General features: G+C 48.5%; 1 long non-coding RNA gene across 1 annotated transcript in view; it reads right to left on the bottom strand.

Moving 5' to 3' along the window:
- Positions 1 to 14867: 14867 nt before the first annotated feature.
- The window catches only part of LOC144302889 (uncharacterized), a 36787-nt gene continuing 33178 nt past the window's right edge, over positions 14868 to 18476 (bottom strand). The window contains exon 3 of the long non-coding RNA XR_013369887.1: positions 14868 to 15527. This is a non-coding gene — a long non-coding RNA (uncharacterized LOC144302889). The remainder of the gene's footprint in view (positions 15528 to 18476) is intronic.

Here is an 18476-nt window from a genome sequence, read left to right on the forward strand (position 1 = left end):
TTGTATGTTGTACATATAGTCGTTGCATTTCTGTGATCGCGGCCGGATTAATCCTAATGGCTTCCCCAACCGGCCAACGTCGTGTATGCAAATGAAGGGACCATGGGAAATTGGCCCTCGGCCCGCCCGACCCCAGCGCGCTCCCGAAGTCGGTCACGTGGTGCGCGCAGCCCGCGCGCTCGCTCCGCACCTGCCGGCTGGGCCCCTCCCCCCGGGGTCGCGCGCAGGGCTCCTCCGCGGACGCGCCTGCGCGGAGCTCCCCGCCGCCGGGATGCTCCAGTGCGGGTGGCCGGGCGCCCCCGGCCGGGCTCCTAACCCGCCCCGCCCTCCCCCTTAACTCGCAGGTTAGAAAGCAAGCTCCGGTGGGTGAATCAAGGCCAACACTATCCCGCCAGCTGTGAAAAGAAGTTGGGGTCTTGGAGGCGAGCCTGGTTTCAAAAACCGACCACTTCCCTCTTCACCGTGCAGCTGGAGAAAGGAAGGCTTTGGGGCCGGGCCGGGCGTGCCCCTCCCCGTCTCTAACCCAGACAATGCGCCCGAGGCCTTATCGGCTCAGCCTTCCCTTCCTGCCTTCAGGCCTCGGCCAGATGCCAAGCGCCTGTGACGTCAGCGCCGGGGCCGCAGGGCGAAGCTGGGGAGGTCGGGGTCACCGTGGCCAGGGCGCTTGGGTTCCAGCAGGCGAGCCAGGCCTAAAGCAAAGACGAGCTGCTGAGATGGACTGGAAAGGAAGAACCCGGGGCACAGAGACTGGGGGTTGGAGGTGGGCAGGACAGGAGGGGACAGTGGAGCTGTCACCTGATCTGCACGCAGCCAGGCAGGGGATGACCTGGAGCCACCTGAGTCAGTTTTGCCGACCTGGGCAAAGCCCTTGAGGCAGGTGAGGCCGCTGTGGAGGTGGCTGGTGCTCCCGGGCCCTGCTCTGGCTCAGCACGGGTGAGCCTGACTCCAGCCCCAGCCAGGGAGCACCCCCTTTGGGGACTTTGGAGCCCCTCCCCGCACCTGTCTTCAGTGAAATGGAAATCAGGTGCAGGCTGCCCAACTTCTCATCTGACCTCTCTCTAAATGAGCAGTAAGCAAACGAAAACCTCGGAATGCTAATATGGCCTTTATTGAGCGGAAAAAGAGCTAATTTGGGCAATGACGTTTCCCTCGGATTTACAAAAGGGAATTGCAAATAACCAAAAAGCGTATTAGCATTGATGGGAGATGATGCTAATCTTCAATTAGCATCCACGTTTTTTATTCATTTATTTAGAAGAAGAGCCTTTTCGTCACAGTCGATGCGCCCACGTGTCACGGTGACAGGTACATCTCATGAGTTCATAACTGCCTTATTGCAAAAACCAGCAGGAGATGGACCTGGTTCTTCACCATTTCTGGCTACACGAGCATGTGTTATTTTGAGCCAGGGGTAGGTTTTTGTTGTTGTTGTTGTTGTTGTTGTCTGTTTTTCTTACTGAGCAGTGGTGGCAGAGAGGAGGGATATCTGAGTTCTAGCTTCCATTCCTTCCTGCGTCTGTCTTTGTGACCTTGCCCAGCTCCCTGGACCTCTCTGGTCCTGTTTTATCTTCTGCAAAGTGATGAAACTGCCCTAGATGTGATCTTTAACATCTCTCTCAGCTTTGACATGCTGCGATTTATTTATTTATTTATTTATTTATTTATTTATTTATTTGGTAACTGGGTAACTGAAGGACTTTCTTTGAGACTATAATTAGCAAGATATAAAAATTCAACTTTTTGTTTTCCATTTTATTTTTTTAAGATTATTTATTTGAGCGAGACCGAGAAAGCAGGGAGAGGGAGAAACAGACTTCCTGCTGAGCAGGGAGCCCCATACAGGGCTCAATCCCAGGACCCCAGGATGATGACCCCAGGTGAAGGCAGCTGCCCAACCAACTGAGCCACCCAAGTGCTCCTGTTTTCTATTTTAGAAGGGTGGAGAATTCTGGTCGTCCTTGGGGGGCATAGAAGATCCCAAGAACAGTCCAAAGGGGCTTCTGTGGCCCTAGGGTCTGCAACCTGCTAAACTATGCAAAACTTGCCCCTGAACCCTGAAGACCCAGCGTGGAGGAAGGGGGAGGAGAGCGGGGATGAGCAGGGAGGTGGTGAATTGGACGTGACATGAAGCTGGAGATGAGCTGGATGGATGCCCCCAGAGACTCCAAAGGGACAGACACACTAAAGGCAAGGAGGAGTCTGTGGGTGCCAGAGAGGACCCACTGGTTGGCCATCTCAGGGCTGCCATGGAGGCCCGCCTGCCGCTGGCCGTCAGAGCCCTTGTCTTCCCTCCACTCCGAGACCTGAGGTGGCCTGAGTCCTCACAATCTTCCCTGAATGTCCTGGGCTGCAGAACCTCAGGAGATGCAGAGTGGTTCCCCCAGTCCTGTCTGAGGTGAAGCTCCCCACCACTCCCAGTGGGAGGGATCAGAGCCAACTTCATTACATTTTGATAAATGAAGAAATGGGCTGTTTCATATTGAAACCACGTCCGTGAAGACATCAGATCTCAGGATTCTCTAACATTATAGTATTTCCGCTAAAGCCTGGGAGCACTGATTGTTTCCATAAGTCACTCATTTGAAATAAGAGGGGCCAGGGATTGGTATCAATCCCCCCCCCCCCCCACCACCACCACCAAGGGAGGACGAAGCAGGGATGTGGAGAAGCAGCCATGGCCTCCTTTGTGCTGGGAGCCCTGGGGATGAATGGCACCGGCGTGCAGGTGTTCCCCAGAACCGGGTTCAGAGGCCTGGCCCAGAAGCACCTACGGCCCCAGACACAGAGCGGGACTGCAGGGAATCTGGGTGTGGGGGAGAGCCCGCCCTTTGAGCAGCGCCTGCTCCGACTTAAACCTTGTAAGATCTCTTTTGAAGCACACTCTCCCACCCAATCCTCCAGTGTAAATGAGTTTTCCCTGTTTCCTCCTTTGCCTCCCAGTAAAGAAAGCCAGGGGTGGGGGAGGGGCAGGTAAAGAAGGTCTGCTGCGGGCGGCGCAGAGGGTGGCCTGGGGAAGAGGCGGGGTCAGCTGTGGCCCAGGGAGTCTCTCCTTCCAAGCCTCCTAATCCCCGTGTGCTTGGAGCCCCTGCTCTTCTGGCTTGGCCCCTGCTGTGGTTAGAGCAGTTCTAATCCATCCCAGATGCCTGACCTCAGGGATGCCCCCTAATCCTGCCCCTTTCCCAGCTTGCATTCGGAGGGGGTTGGGGATCCCAGCCCAGGTCACACTGTTCACTCTCCCGCAGATCTCTTTTTTTGTGCCTGGAGCTTTGTGAATACCTATTTCCCCACCTGTCCGACGGTGACTCTGCTGGGGGCCCGGCAGGGCTCTTTGAGCGGTAACTGCAGGATTGCTCGGAGTGGCCTGAGCACCTTTGATGAGCTGCTTCATGTGAACTGTTTAAAATAGGCCCTGGGCCTGCGGGAAGTTCATGGTAGGTAAACAAACCCGCAATGTAAGGGCGCCTGGGCGGCTCAGTCTGCTAAGCATCTGACTCTTGGTTTCAGCTGGGGTCCTGATCTCGGGGTCGTGGGGTCCACTGGAGATTCCCTCTCCCAATGCCCCTCTGGCTTGCGCTCTCTCTCTCATTCTAAAATAAATAAATCTTAAAAAAATAATGTATAACCACTTCCTTACTCTTCTTTGGTTGTCTCAATTTCGCAACTATTAATTGACTAATTAACTAATTTCGGGATGAATAAGGCTTCTTAAAAAGTGAAAATGGGTCCTCTTTTAAAAGCTCCTGCAGGGACTGTTTCTTCACTATGATAACATTTTTGGATCAAGTTTTTGTTGTAGTAGCTTCCTTTTCTTCCTTTTCTCCCCTACCCCTCCTTTTCTTAGCTATCAGAGGACTGTTGTCGCCCAGAGGCCTTCAATGCTTTGGGTCTGCTTGCAGCTATGTCATTAGTAAGGGGCAGCGTGCATGCATAGACTCACTCACTCCTGTTCACTCAGCTTAGTGTGAATCCTTGCCCTTTCTTCTGACGTTCTGTTTCATTTGCATGTCTCAGAGATAAAGCACAAGAGAATGTTGTTCCTCTTTCGCTGATGGGGAAAACCTAGCCCTGCCTGGCGAGGAAAGTGACACAGCTAGTACAGGACACTGGAGTCTGCTCCGGGATCTCTCTGGCTCCAAGGGCCAACTTTGCACCTCGATGGAATAAAGGAGTCCCATTTGAGGGCTCTTGGGAGGCTCTCCCTAACATCTCTCTCTCTCTCTCTCTCTCTCTCTCTCTCTCTCTCTCTCTCGCCTTAACTCCTGCCTTCGAAGCCTCCTTATTCTGAGCTTTTGCTACCTGAAGGGTTCACAGTGATTTAGTTCAAGACTCTCTTCTCTGGTATTCCCAGGAGGCTTAGGTTGAGGGTATGGAAGGTACACTCTGAAAGAGGGTGCAAAAGCAATCTCCAAGTCCAGAGTCTGCCAAATTCCTGGTTCTGTCTGGTTTTTCTACGTGGGGTTGCAGGTGGGAGAAGTGACACATCCTCCGGATGCTCACCCCCCTCCCTGGAGTCCAGATAGTGCTCACCCCTCAGGTCACGCTGACAGCAGCTGCGGTACCGTGAAAACCTGCAATGGCTTTGAGCCAGGAAAAGCCCTATCTATGTACGAGGGCCAGCAGTGAGCCTCAGTTTCCCCCTTTCTAAGATAGAAGTGATGATTTCCCTACTCACTCTATAGGGTCGTGAGGCCCAATGGGAAATCCCACTGTAAAATGCTACATGGCAAAAGGCAGGAATATTGTCTCGCCAGACCCATTCTAGCCTCAAGCAGTTAAATGCTTCCCTTACCTGGTGAGCGAGGCATTTGTGCATCAGGAACAGACCTATAAAATATAAGCACCAAGATGAACCATCACATTGTATTAATATTTTCACACCACTTAACTCTCATTAAAATGTACTTTGCTGAATTTAATATGTGATTTCAAATGACACAACATATTAAGTGCTTAATATACTAGAAATTATGAAACTATTATAGTCGGTGCCATATGAAATAATTAGACTGAATTAAACTTTAGCAGCCAAGTGAAGGAAAGACTTCAACTTAGAATGTCTTAAAGGAGCTTAAGCCACCACTGTAATCCCGCAAATAAACGTCCAGAAATTAGGATCTTTAAATAAAAACTGAAACTGAATCTGTACTTACACCCAGCTCTCCTGGGCTTCACTGCTTGGGAGTATTGTTGTTTTGGGGAGGTGCCCCCCCCATGCACCCACCCCAGGGCAGGGCATCAGGGTCAAGGTGTCAATGGCCTCTCCCCCTGGGGCCTGGCTGGGGGGGAGTGACACACCTACCTTCCTTACCATTTACTGAGTGCTTTGTTTATGGCAGGCATTTTATATGCACTTTTCTCATTTTGTCCTCACAATACCCAAATAGGCCACCATTTTCAGATGAGGAAACGGGCTCAGAAAGATCAAGTGAATCATCCAAGGTCTTATGATCAGAATCCGTAGTGTTTGCCCCTACATCACGCACCACAGCTTCCACATTAGCATGTGTGTATATGTATGTGTGTGCACATGCACATGTATATCGCTTCCTATTTTAATCATGATTCGGGAACCAAACACAATAACCTGCTGTCTGGTAGTGACTTACAACCTATGACTTTTCACATGAAGGGTAGGGACCATGACTTGAGAGTCTCACTCTGAACAGTCTACCTAACTCACACAGGAAGCTCTGTGAGTATTGCTGCTCATTCAATTAAAAAAAAAAAAACAAATTCAGGGGCGCCTGGGTGGCTCGGCCAGTTAAGCCTCTGACTCTTGGTTTTGGCTCAGGTCATGATCTCAGGGTTGTGGGATCAAGCTCCTTGTTGGGCTCTGGGCTGGGTGTGGAGCCTGCTTAGGATTCTCTCTCTCCCTCTCCCTCTGCCCGTCCCCTCACCTCTCTCTCAATCTCTCTCTCTGACAGAGAGAGAGATTGAGAGAGAGAGAGAGAGAGAGAGAGAATGAATTCATTACCTTCTGAGGATCCTGACACATATCTATGTGTACCTATCATAAACAAGACAACTTCTTACAAAGAGTAAGGAGTACTTTTTATCTAATTAGGGAATGCTGATTTCTTGGCTATTTGAGATGCCACATCTCAATTGCTCATAGCAGTGTGAAGATACTGATCCAGTGGGCTGTTTGAAAAATATACATTTGAGTGTACAGACTTAAATATATTGTCATTTGCTTACCAGCAAAAATAATTTTGATGGGGGCGGGAAAACTTAGCTCAAGCAAACACATGTTTATGATTAATCAAAAACATGTACTCTTTGTAAGTATCTGGCTTAGGTTCTGCCTCACGTAATAGAAAACCAAATCACTATTGCTTTAAGATGACAGAGGTAAATTTCTCTCTTGCATGAGACAAATTGTCTCTCAAGATCTGGTCTGATGGCTCCACTGTGTCACAGAGCTGGCTCTTTGACCATTTAGAGCAACAGTTCATGGTGGCAGAGCAACAGGTTGAGTAGAGGAGGGGCTGCATTTTGGGGTGAAGCTCTGTCCACAGGTGGAGGTGGGAAGTTGGAATGTTTGCATGAGAAGCCCAGAGACTTCAGAGAAGGAAGGGATGAAGCTCCCAGCCTCACTCTGGCTAGAATCAAGATATTACAAACTTGCAGGCCAACTTGGATGGTACATACCAAAGTCCATCAGAGGAAAATGTTAATTATGCCTTTAAAATAAAATTGTGGAGGCACCTGGGTGGCTCAGTGGATGAGAGGCTGCCCTTGGCTCAGGTGGTAATTCCGGAGTCCTGGGATCGAGTCCTACATCAGGCTCCCTGCAGGGAGCCTGCTTCTGCCTCTGCCTGTGTCTCTGCCGCTCTCTATGTGTTTCTCATGAATAAAAAAATTATCTTTTAAAAAAAGATTTCATGAGAGACACATAGAGAGTGGCAGAGACACAGGCAAAGGAGAAGCAGGTTCCCTGCAGGGAGCCCAATGTGGGACTCGATCCCGGGACTCCAGGATCATGCCCTGGGCCAAAGGCAGGTGCTCAACTGCTGAGACACCCAGGTTTCCCAAATTAAATCTTTAAAAAAAAATAAAATTGCCATGAGTGGAGAGAGTGAAGAAATTTTAAAAATTAAAAAGATAACTTAGAACTGGTAAAACTTGGACGGGTGCTTCACAAAATGGGAGCTTCAAACACCTCATGTGAAAGCGTACTCAAGGCCCTTAGTCACTAGGGAGATGCAAAATAGACTGCCTCCCAGTTAACAATGACAAGTCTGAGAATACCAAGTGTTGCTGAGGAAGTACAGTGATGAAGATCGGAGAATATGGAGCTGGAGTCAGAGAAATCGGTGCAACCACTTTGGAAAACTGCATAGCCTCTAAAACTGGAGACAAACTTTCCCCTATGGCTCAGTTGTTCCATTTCTCGTTGTAACCCTGCAGAAACTCATGCACACCCGCACCGTGTGCGGCAAAAGAATGTTCATAGCAGCATTATCTGTAATGGTCCCACTCAAGTGGGGATCTGCAAGAGATTGGATCAATATAATGTGGGGTCCTCATGCTACGCAGTATTGAAAATCATATGCTTATGAAAATGAGTGAACCACAGTTACATTCAGGGTGATGGGCTGAAGTGCATTCCGCCCTCATTCGTATGTTCAAGTCCTAATCCCCATACTTCAGAGCATGACCATATTTGGAGACGGGGTTTTCACATGGGTAATGATGTTAATATGAGGTCATATGGGTGGGACTCACGCCAGTCCGAAGATATCCTTATACGAAGAGGAAATTCAGACAGAGACACATATGAGGGGAAGACGGTGCGAAGAGACAGGGAGAAGGTGGCCATCTACAAGCCAAGGAAAGGGCCCTGGAGCAGATCCTTGTCTCACCATCTTCAGGAGGAGGCAACCCTCCTGATGTCTTGACCTTGCACTTTTAACCTCCAGATCTGTGAAAAACTATGTTGCTGTTAAGTTGCCTGTCTGTGGCACTTTGTTATGGCAGCTCTAGCAAACCTGTGCACCCAGCAACAGGGATGAATCTTGTGAACTTGATGCTGAATGAAAAAAGTAAGACACAAAAGATATATATAGAATCACACCATTTATATAAAGTTCAAAGTTATAAAGGCAAAACTATATTGTTTAGGGACACATGGAGAGATGGTAAGAAAAGCAAGGAAGGGATTGCCATAAATGACAGGGAAGTGGGAAGGGACACATGAAAGCTTCTGGGGGGAAGCAGAATAGCAGCATCCTATTTCTTCGTTTGGGTGCTGGCCCCTCAGGTGTTCTTCCTCTAACTATTCATTCACCTGAACCTTTATCTTTAGATACTGTTCAGTGTCTATTTACAAAAAAAAAAAAAAAAGAAAGAAAGAAAAAAAACCTGTAAAAACAAGGAGAAGGAGGTGGGGGAGAGAGAGAAGAAGGGGAGAGGGAGGAGGGCAGATGGAAGGGGGTGAGGACGGAACAAACGGGCTAACCTGGTTCCAAGTGGGGTTGTCTAAGGGTCTGTGAGGCCTCAGCAATATATAAAGAGGGGATCTGAAGGCAGTGCTGCCTCGGAGCACATCATCTGAGCCCAGAATCTCAGGAGGAACACCCTCCTCTAGAGAACTCGTAAGACCTTTGTAATCTAGGGAAAGTCACTGCCCCTCTGTGAGGTTTGTTTCTCCATCTTTAGACTGGGGAAGGCTCATGAAATGTCCTAAGGCTCTTTCTCTCTCTAACTCAGGTCTCTGCTCAATGTCACCTCCTCCAGGAGGCCTTCCCTAACCACCTCTTGACAATAGCATCTCCTTTCATTCTGTTTCCCTTTATTTTTCTTTTTAATACTTAATGCTGGTGATAGGTATTTGTCACTGAAATTATGTTAAATAGTTGTTCGTTTATTTGTGCATAAGGAGCCGGATTTTCTTTTTCTTTAAGATTTTATTTGAGAGAGAGAGAGAGAGCAAGCATGCGTGTGAGAGAGAGCGAGCAGGGGAAGGGGGTGTGTGGAGTCAGGCTCTCTGCTGAGCAGGGAGCCCAATGCAGGGCTGGATCCCAGGACCCTGATATCATGACCTGAGCCGAAGGCAGACACTTAACCGACTGAGCCACCCAGGCACCCCCAGTGTGACCCATTTTATTTAGCCTCTCCCCATACCCATGCCCAGGGTCACAGCTTCCCCTCAGAGTGGCTCAGCTAACCCTGGATGACCCAAGCTCTGCAGGCTGAGAGCACTTTGGTGTGTGGGCAGTTTCTTCCCTCTGATAGTTTACTGTTGCCGTGCAGAGCGAGGCCCTGCAAACTCGCCATAAAGCCTCCTCTCATTCCTCCATCAGCATTAATTGCTCCCTCCCCCGTTCTTGCCACTCAGTTCCTATATTTAGCACTTATTTTCTTCTGCCTCGTATTAAAGTTAGTTGTTTACTTGCTTGCCTCCCCCACCCCCTCCCCAGGACAGGGGACCAGACCTTCTTCATTATTGCCCTCCTAGCGCGGAGCATAGCACCTGATGTTAACAAACGCATTTCTCCCAAAAAGCGTCTGCTATTACCAATGACAGATAATAGGATTTTCGAGTTGATGTAGAGGGCATTAGACCAACCTTCCTTGATATGCCACCTCCAAACGTCCCAATTAAAAAGCTAATTAAGACACAGAGAAAGAAAAAAAAAAACCAACAAACTCAGAACCTTTCAGAAAAAGTACCAAATTGTTGGCAGGAGTCTGGGACGAATTTTCCCTAATGAGGTGCCAGTGGGGGCCAGGCAAAGCGGCACAGTCGGTGGCCCGTGCATGTCTTGCCTTCTAAACTGACCCAGAACTGCAGGGTGGGAAGCCTGGAGGAGGAAGGCTGGGCCTGCACTCGGGCTCGGAGTCGCTCCAGCCAGATAGCTGGGCAGCCCCTCGCCCCGCAGGTCCAGCTTTCTGGGGCTGTCGCTGTCTTCACTGGGCTCTTCCATTACATGTGTCTGCCCACGTCCACCTGGACACTGGCACTCGGCACCTACAAGGCAGGCAGCAGGGTGGGATGGTGAGGGCCACCCAGAGGCGGTGTTTGTCCACCACACCCGGGCTACACCCGGGCTACAAAGAGCACAGGGTTGGTTAGCTGTATTTTATGGATGGTGACCTGGACGCATCGAAGTAATTCAATCGTATTCATCCAGTTGGAGGGTCTTTTGGCTTTCCAGGAGAGTGTGACACATTCGTATTCATTCTGGCATGTTGGGTCTTATGTTCATGTTGGGGCTTTATTATCATATTTTGGCCTACATCTTCGCTTTTTGGTTTCCTTTGCTTTTTTCCCTCTCAGTGATACACGCAAAGGTTTATTTGTTTTTATTTTCTGTGATTTGGAAAGCGTACAGCCTATTGTTTTATCCTTCGACACCTTCAAGATTGTAAAACATTTCCCTGAATCTCCATGTCTCTGTCACATTCCAGATGCATCCACCGTTTCTGCCTCCCTTACCAGATAAGGTGAAGAGTGTTCCAGCCTCCCTGCTTGCGTGCCTCTCCGTCAGGGGCTCAGAGTATCTCTCTTTTCAAAAACAACATGGGTCTTCTCTTTCACACATTGGTTCTGAATTTCATGTTCACATTGTAACACTGCTTACCATTATAAATATTGAATTCTGGGTATTTAAGTGGTCTCCACCTATACCACACGTTCCAGGTACTATGGCCATACAAGTTATCCCAAAACTCAATGGCTTCAAACAGCAATCCTTATTATCTCTTCCAGTTTCTGTGCATCATGAATTTAGGCAGATTACAGCAAGGAAGGCTTGTGTCTCCTCTGCAGTGTCTGAGGCCTCAGCAGGAAGACTTAATAGCTGGAGTTTCTAACTTGGCTTAATCATCTGAGGGCTTGGTGCTGACTGCCACCCCACCGGGGACCTGGCTGGGGGCTATTGGAAAGAACTTCCAGACACGGCCTCTTGTGTAGTCTGGCTTTCCTCATGATATAGGGGCTGAGTTCTAAACACTTGTGTCCCCAGAGAGAGAGAGAGGGAGCACCAAGGAGAAGCCACGTTGCCTTTCATGACCAAACCTCAGAAATCATTCAGTCACTTCTGCTGCATCCTAGTGGTTAGGGCTATTACAGACATTCACCTAAATTCAATGGAAGTGTGTCAACATCACTCTGTAAGATGAACATGTGAGATGCTTACAAGTATATACACATGGGGATCCCTGGGTGGCTCAGTGGTTGAGCATCTGCCTTTGGCTCAGGGCATGATCCCTGGTCTGGAGATCGAGTCCTGCATGAGCTCCCTGCAGGAAGCCTGCTTCACCCTCTGCCTGTGTCTTTGCCTCTCTGTCTCTCATGAATAAATAAATAAAATCTGAAAAAAGTATACCCATATGTACGTGCATATGTACACATACATACATACGGATATATGTTGGCATGGTCATCTTTGAAAAGTCAGTCACACTGCAATTCCTTAAATTCTTTTTTTTTTTGTTTGAGAGAGAGAGAGAGAAAGAGAACACAGGGTAGGGGTTGGGGTGGGGAGGGACAGAGAGAGAGAGAGAGAATCTTAAGCAGACTCCGCGCTGGAGCCCATGGCAGGGCTCAATCTCACAACCCTGAGATCATGATCTGAGCCAAAACCAGGAGTCAGACACTTAACTGACTGAGCCACGCAGGCACCCCAATTTCCTTGAATTCTTGATTTTGATTTATGTTTCGGATAGCTGGGAGTATGTATTTGAGTACTTCTTTCAGGAAAATTGCATAAGTGACTCTCTGAAATCATCCAGAGAGTCTTAACCTGTGGCATGTGAAACTGCCACTTCCTTTTTTATTTTAAAAATTATAAAAGTAATACAAGGCCATGGTAAATAATATAACCATTACAAAAAAGCCCCAAAGGTAATGAAAAGCCTTCATAGCTTTACCTTCTAGACACCATTAACAATTTAGTATATATTCCTGTACACTTTTCTACATATATTTTAGCATATGCTATTATTACTCTCGGATGGGATGGTATTATCCATATTGTTTTTTCCCTTGCTTGATGGAGTGGATTCCCTTTTTACCCCACTTTTGTAAGTGAACCATGTTTCCTCCTGGTAGTCACGAGTACCCTGATCAGCTGGATCTGGTATATTCGTATCTGAGATTGTTTTAAGTAGGCTCCGCCCAGCATGGAACCTGAAGCGGGGCTTGAACTCACAACTCTGAGATCAAGAGTCCCACGCTTTTAAGTGACCTAGCCACCCAGGCACCCCACAATATTTTTTAATCAGCTAGGCTCCACACCCAACCTGGTACTTGAAACTCATGATCCTGAGATCAAGAGTCATATGCCCAACCAACTGAGTCAGCCAGGCACTCCTACCTACATTTTTCTTTAACCTGGTTGTCATTTTCCTAGGTCCCTTATTTATAATGTGTTAAATAAAAGGTTTAATGTGTTCATCTTGTATACATACAAGTGTAATGGTTTTGCCTTTTTTATTTTTTTTTAATTTTAATTTTTTGGTTTTGCCTTTTTAAAAAAATATACTTTAACTGTCCTTTCCTGAAAAGTTGAGAAATGGTGTTCGGCATTATGTATAACAACACAGCAAGCATGATATAAGGCTACTTATGAGCAATAGAACTCATATATGTATGTACAGTGTGATTAGAACTACATTTAATGTTCTTAAGAAAAAAAGACTGGAAAAGATATACCAAAGTGTGTTAGACGGCTTGATCTATTTTTTATTATTTCCCAAAGAATTTAAAATATGTACCTTTGCTACAGAAGCCCAGTGAGGTTAAAGTCTCAGCCTTTGTTTTATTGATGGAGTGATGATTGCTTTACAGATCTCCAAGGGCCCGGGAGTGGCATCCTGTCCTCTGCAGGGCCTCTGGGGACAGCATCGAGTTCGGGGGGTGGGGTGGGCATATGATGATAGTAACAGTAATAATCATAAAATAATGAGCACATGCAATGTCCCGGGAATTGTGGTAAGCACTATTTAACTGGATCCTCACAACAACTCTTTCAAGTAGGTACTATTGGTATTCCCATTTTACAGATGAGGAAACTGAGGCAGTTAGGAGCTAGGAGGTTAGGTGAACTTGTTCAACGAGCGTGTGGTGAAGTGTGGATTGAAACTCATGGAAACTCCCTTGCTACCCTGCGGTCATGTGAGAAACATTGGAAAGGAAGTCCTGGGATCCCTTTCTGAAAAGTCAACCCCAATGCTTAACCTGAGCTCTCAAAATCGATCCATTCAGGAAACAGTTACTGAATCTTTCGGGTCCCCAGCTTTCAGGATGAGTCAAGTATCTCAGGAGCTGGGATGAGCTGACAGGGATGGAAGCAAGAACGGAGGGGATGCTGTGAGGGCCGGGAGGGATAGGGGGGGCTTCCAGTTGGAGGTGATGGCAACTTGAGTCTCCACGGAGAGGAAGAGCTGGCCTGCTGAAGGGGTGTGGGGGCGGCGGGGGCAATCAGGGCAGGAGAACAGCCTGAGCAGAGGGGTAAAAATGACACAAGCAGACAAGCTCGGTAAGGACATTCATTCTAGCATTGCTGTCCCCTTACCTCAATGCCCCACCTATCCACCTCCCTGGTTACCAGAAAGCCGTTTTGTTCAGTGAAAAGGTAGCTACAGTTATTGTCAGGTGGGTACCCGAACATGCCGATCAGGGCCTACTTCTCCAGGGTATCTGGACTTGGGTCAGACTGGCCCTTTCCAAAGCCCAGTGGCCTGTGATCCAGCCCAGAGCCAGCCACGGCAATGGTGAGCTAGGGCGTCAGGCGAGTGAGAAGAGCAGGCTGGGGGGAGCCTGAGCAAGGAGTCGATACACCTGCGGTCCGGCGGTATGACCTGCATGGGGTTCCAGGACGCATGCCAAGTCTTTCTAAGTCATTTCTCACTTCTTTCAGCTCAGTGCAGTGCACCTGACTCTTCCAAGGGCAGCTGTCCTGCCCCAGCCCCTGTGAGAAGCAGGTCATTGGAGCCCCCCACCTATAACTGAGGGGCCAGGGTGGGCCGCCTTCCAGAAGCAAGCCAAGCAGGGCACAGGTTGGCCACAGTGAGTGACTCTGGCTTGAAGACGTGGGCTGTCTTTTGAGAGGCTGCAAAGATTTGGATGCAGCTGCAGTTGATGATGGGCCCTAGGGCTGAGGGCTGAGGGTGGTGCTGGGATGGCCATAAGGGGCCAGTACCAGCTGAAGCCCTCGGTGAGCAAAGGTCGTGGGTGGGAAAAAGAAGCTGGGTGGGAAAAGGGAACTGAGTGGGTGCCCAGGAGTCAGAGACAGGCACTCAGATACCCGGAGAAGCAGACAGGTAGCCCAGTCTCGGAATTGCGGGGTTCTGACCCTTCCAGAGGCTTGACTGGGGTCTTCCCTGCACCTTCAGAACCCTCCCGCCTCCTTCCTGGGGTAGTCCAGGTGATCCCCCACTTCTCTGACACAGCCTGCAAAGCCAGAATCGGGGACTGGAGCAGATCACTGCTGCTGCTGGCTGGGCTCAGCCCTTCCCCCGTGACTCTGTGGTTCTTCTCTTGGAGGGATGTGAAACTTCGGGTTGGGGTCACCTTGCTGTCTCGGCACTTGCAAGTTGGGATCTTGCCTCAGCCACTAAAACACACATGGGTGACCCGGACCCCCCTTTCCCCAGCTCTCAAAGGGCCATTCTGCAGCATGCTCCCTCTGTCACAGCAACGCGGAGCTTCACCTGAATCCTGGCTCCCGGAAGGCAGCGATGGTTAAGAAAAGGCCCAACCCCTTTAAGTTCTGGGCAACCAGCTAACTGCACGGGGGACCCCCTTGCTCTGCCCAGAAAAACCCATCTCCATCCTTTCTTACTACCCCCCCCAGGACTTGCTGATGACTCCCCCCCGTTTACCTGCCTTTCTAAAACCCCAGGCCCCCATCCCTTTTCTTTGAGGCGATCCTCGCCAAAGAAACATTTTGAAATAAAATCTTCATTGTCTGGTGCCTTTTGCTTTTACAATTAGCAGAAGTGCCTGGAAGCGTCATCAGTTGGGCGGGCTATCCAGAACCTCAGGTTCCAGCCCCGGATCACCCGAGCCTGACTTCCCCTTTTGGCAGGTTTCAGGTCTCCAGTGGGAGCTCGCTACGGGCCTCCTGCTTGCAGGATGCGTGAGTGGCACCTCCGCCGTCCAGCCTTGCGCGGGGAGGCGGGGCCGAGGGAGCAGCCGTAACCTCTGCACGCTGCCACCAGAGGGCGGTGGCTCCGCGGAGGAGGGCCCTGGCTTCTGCGCCCGCCAGCTCCGGAAGAGCCTCGGAAAGGCGCTTTGAAGTGGAGGCTGCGCAGCCTTCTCAGCCCTCCAGGGCTTTCCCAGGTTGTCCTACCGCTTTGCCGCTCCCCCCACCGCCCTGCAGGCGCCCCTTGGTGCCCCCGCACCCTAGAGTCCTGCGCCGCTGAAGCCGATCTTGAGTGAGCTGGCGCGCGCTGGGAAGCCAGCCTGGGGTCTCTAGGCCGCCAGCGCTTGTCTGGTGATGAGGTCTCTCTCCTCCCCCTCTCGCGGCCCTCGGGCCCCTTGGCTCCACTGGGGACAAGCTGAAGAATGCCTGCAGCTGGGAAATACGGAGGAGAGTCAGAAGGGGGGAGCCCTAAGAGGTCGTCTAACCATCAGCACTTTGGAGCATCACAGGGTCCCCTTCTCAAGTGGGCAAGGCAAGAACGGCTACTCCCTGGGCAAGGCCCCAAACCTGCAGCCCTTAGGGCAGCGCTGGAGGGTCGGGAGGCGGTTCAGCACTTGGCCAAATTAAACGTGAGCCTTCTGCCCAAAGGGGCCCCTCTCGGGGTAGAGACCAAAATGCAGGCCCTTCAGCCAGTCAGCTTGTGCAGTCTCTTGTATTGCCACGGTAGGGTGATCACATTTGCTTTTTCTCCGCATGTATGTCTACAAACACTTAAAAAAAAAAGATTTTGTTTGTTTATTCATAAGAGACATAGAGAGAGGCAGAGACATAGGCAGAGGGAGAAGCAGGGATCCCCACTGAGCAGGGAGCCCTATGCAGGACTGGATCCCACCACCCCGGGGATGATTGACCTGAGCTGAAGGCAGATGCTCAACCCCTGAGCCACCCAGGCCCCCCATATACACGTTTTCCAGCAAATATAAATACAAAAGCCAGACTGTCCTCAGTGGCCAGTCTCTGGTGGTTGAAACAGCAGGAGTGAGAGGAGGATTTTCATTTCCTCTGTGTCGTTCAAATTACTCACTACTATACGCATAAAGCATATATAACACAGAAAGAATGCAGAAAGAAGAATGATTCAGTATTTCTGTTTGACAGAAAGGAAAACCTCCTTTTTTTTAAGTATTGGAAAATGCGGAAGGAAATGAAGAAAATAACATTCATCAGTAATGTCACACTCCCCCCCCCCCCCCATGGATATTGATGTTTTTCTTTCTGGTTGGTTTCTTTCTCTATAAAACATGGATAACAGTATTAACTGTTCAGGAACGTTGCGAAGATTGAGAGAATGTATACAATAGCTAACATTCCAGAAGGGTTAGCTGTTTCTATACATAACAAATTCAGCACCGTACTATGTACATATTGTTCATATGCTGCTGTTTTCACTTATTTTTAATGGATAGTTTCTCATGTCAACCAGTCTTTAAAACTTATAGTTTTAGTGATTGCACAAAATTGCATTATATTTAAGTACAATTTGTTGAACCTATCCCCTGTTGTTGAACCTTTAGATTGTTTCCAGTTTTTTGCTGTTAAAATAACAGTGAGATTAACATCTTTAAACATCTCTCCTTGTCAGCATTTCTGATTACTTCCTTAGATGGATTTCTAGAGGCAGGATTACTGGGACAAAGGGTGCAAATATTTTTCAGGCTTTTGATTCGGGTTACCAAATTGCTTCCCAGAAAGATCTTGCCAATTTACACTCCCACCTGCAGCGTGTGAGAATGCCTGTCCCACAGCACACAAAGGAGGGATTTTTTGGGGATGGGTGAGATTTGATTATGTTGTTGGACCAAGGAGAAGAAGCCCTGTAGGGAGAGAGAATTTGAATTTCAGGAGAGGAGGGATTGTCTAAAGGAGTGAGGTCCCTGAGAGAAAGAGAGGGGGACTGGGGACACGTTCATGGGGGTCGCCTGGACTCAGAAGGGACATCTCATTTTTTTTAAGATTTTATTTATTTATTCATAAGAGATACAGAGAGAGAGGTAGAGACATAGGCAGAGGGAGAAGCAGGCTCCGTGCAGGGAGCTGGATGTGGGACTCAGTCCCAGGACCCCGGGATCACAACCTGAGCTGAAGGTGGATGCTCAACCACTGAGTCACCCAGGCATCCCTGACACCTCATATTCTGAGGCTGGGGAAAAGAAGTGTGACTGGACAGGCAGTAGCTGTAAGCAGGTAGATGAGATTCAAGGGAGCTAGGCCCTAAGGGTTTCCTTTTCTCAATAAAACAGGAGGCTGAGTTCAAGGGTACGGGGGCTGAAGAGGAAGAGACTTGAGAAGATGCAGCCCTTTTACCTACAGAGACTAACAGGGTTGAAAGTCGGGTTGAGTCATGTGACCCAGTATGTGGTGCCACTATTCTTAAGGGCTGTGTGTATTTTCTCTACCATATGCAGCTACCTGGGAAAGTAAGACTTGTATTTGTTAATTTATTTTATTGTTTTAAAGATTTATTTATTTGAGAGAGAGAGAGAGAGAGAGCACATGAGAGTAGTAGTCGTGTGTGTGTGTGGGGGTGTTGCAGAGGGAGAGGGAGATAGAGACTCTGAAGCAGACCGCATGCTGAGCATGGAGCCGGACACGGACTGGATCTCATGACCCTGAGATCATGACCTGAGTTGAAACCAAGAGTTGGATGCTTAACTGACTGAGCCACCCAGGCATCCCCGTATTTGTTAATTTAAACCAACTTCTTCAAAATATGTGGTAAACTCGAGAACAATGAAGCTGGCGGGGTCAGAGTAATAAACGTTTATGAATTTCTGGAGTTGTACCAAACTCTCAAGGAACAGTTAATTCCTATCTTATGTAAGTTTCTCAGAAAGTTGGAAAAGACCAAATACCGCCCAGATCATTTTATGAAACCAGTGCAATATGTATTCTAAAATCAGTAAAGACAAAGCAATAAGAGAAAAGAATAGGTTCCTTTCACCTATGATGTACATATAAAAATCCCAAATGAAATATCAGTTAACTAATCCAATTATGTATTTAAAACATACATTTTGATCAAGTAGGATTTATGCCAGGAATTCCGAGTTCCCTCCACATCAGAATCACCCCATGAATAAAGGACAAGCACAATACCATTATCTCAATTCATTGATGAAGAGAAAAAGTCTGATAAAGTTCATCACTTTATGGATATAAGAGAGACATCCTTAACTGGTGAAGGTTATATGGCAAGAGCTTAAGGCAAACATTCGCTTAATGAAAAGACGTGAAGTGCATCTTCTTTAAGATCTGGAATGAAATCCGAATCCAACTATAGTGCTACTGTTGAATATATAGTAATGGACATTCCTGGCAAAT

Source organism: Canis aureus, chromosome 32 (assembly GCF_053574225.1).
Source record: "Canis aureus isolate CA01 chromosome 32, VMU_Caureus_v.1.0, whole genome shotgun sequence".
Classification (NCBI taxonomy): domain Eukaryota; kingdom Metazoa; phylum Chordata; class Mammalia; order Carnivora; family Canidae; genus Canis; species Canis aureus.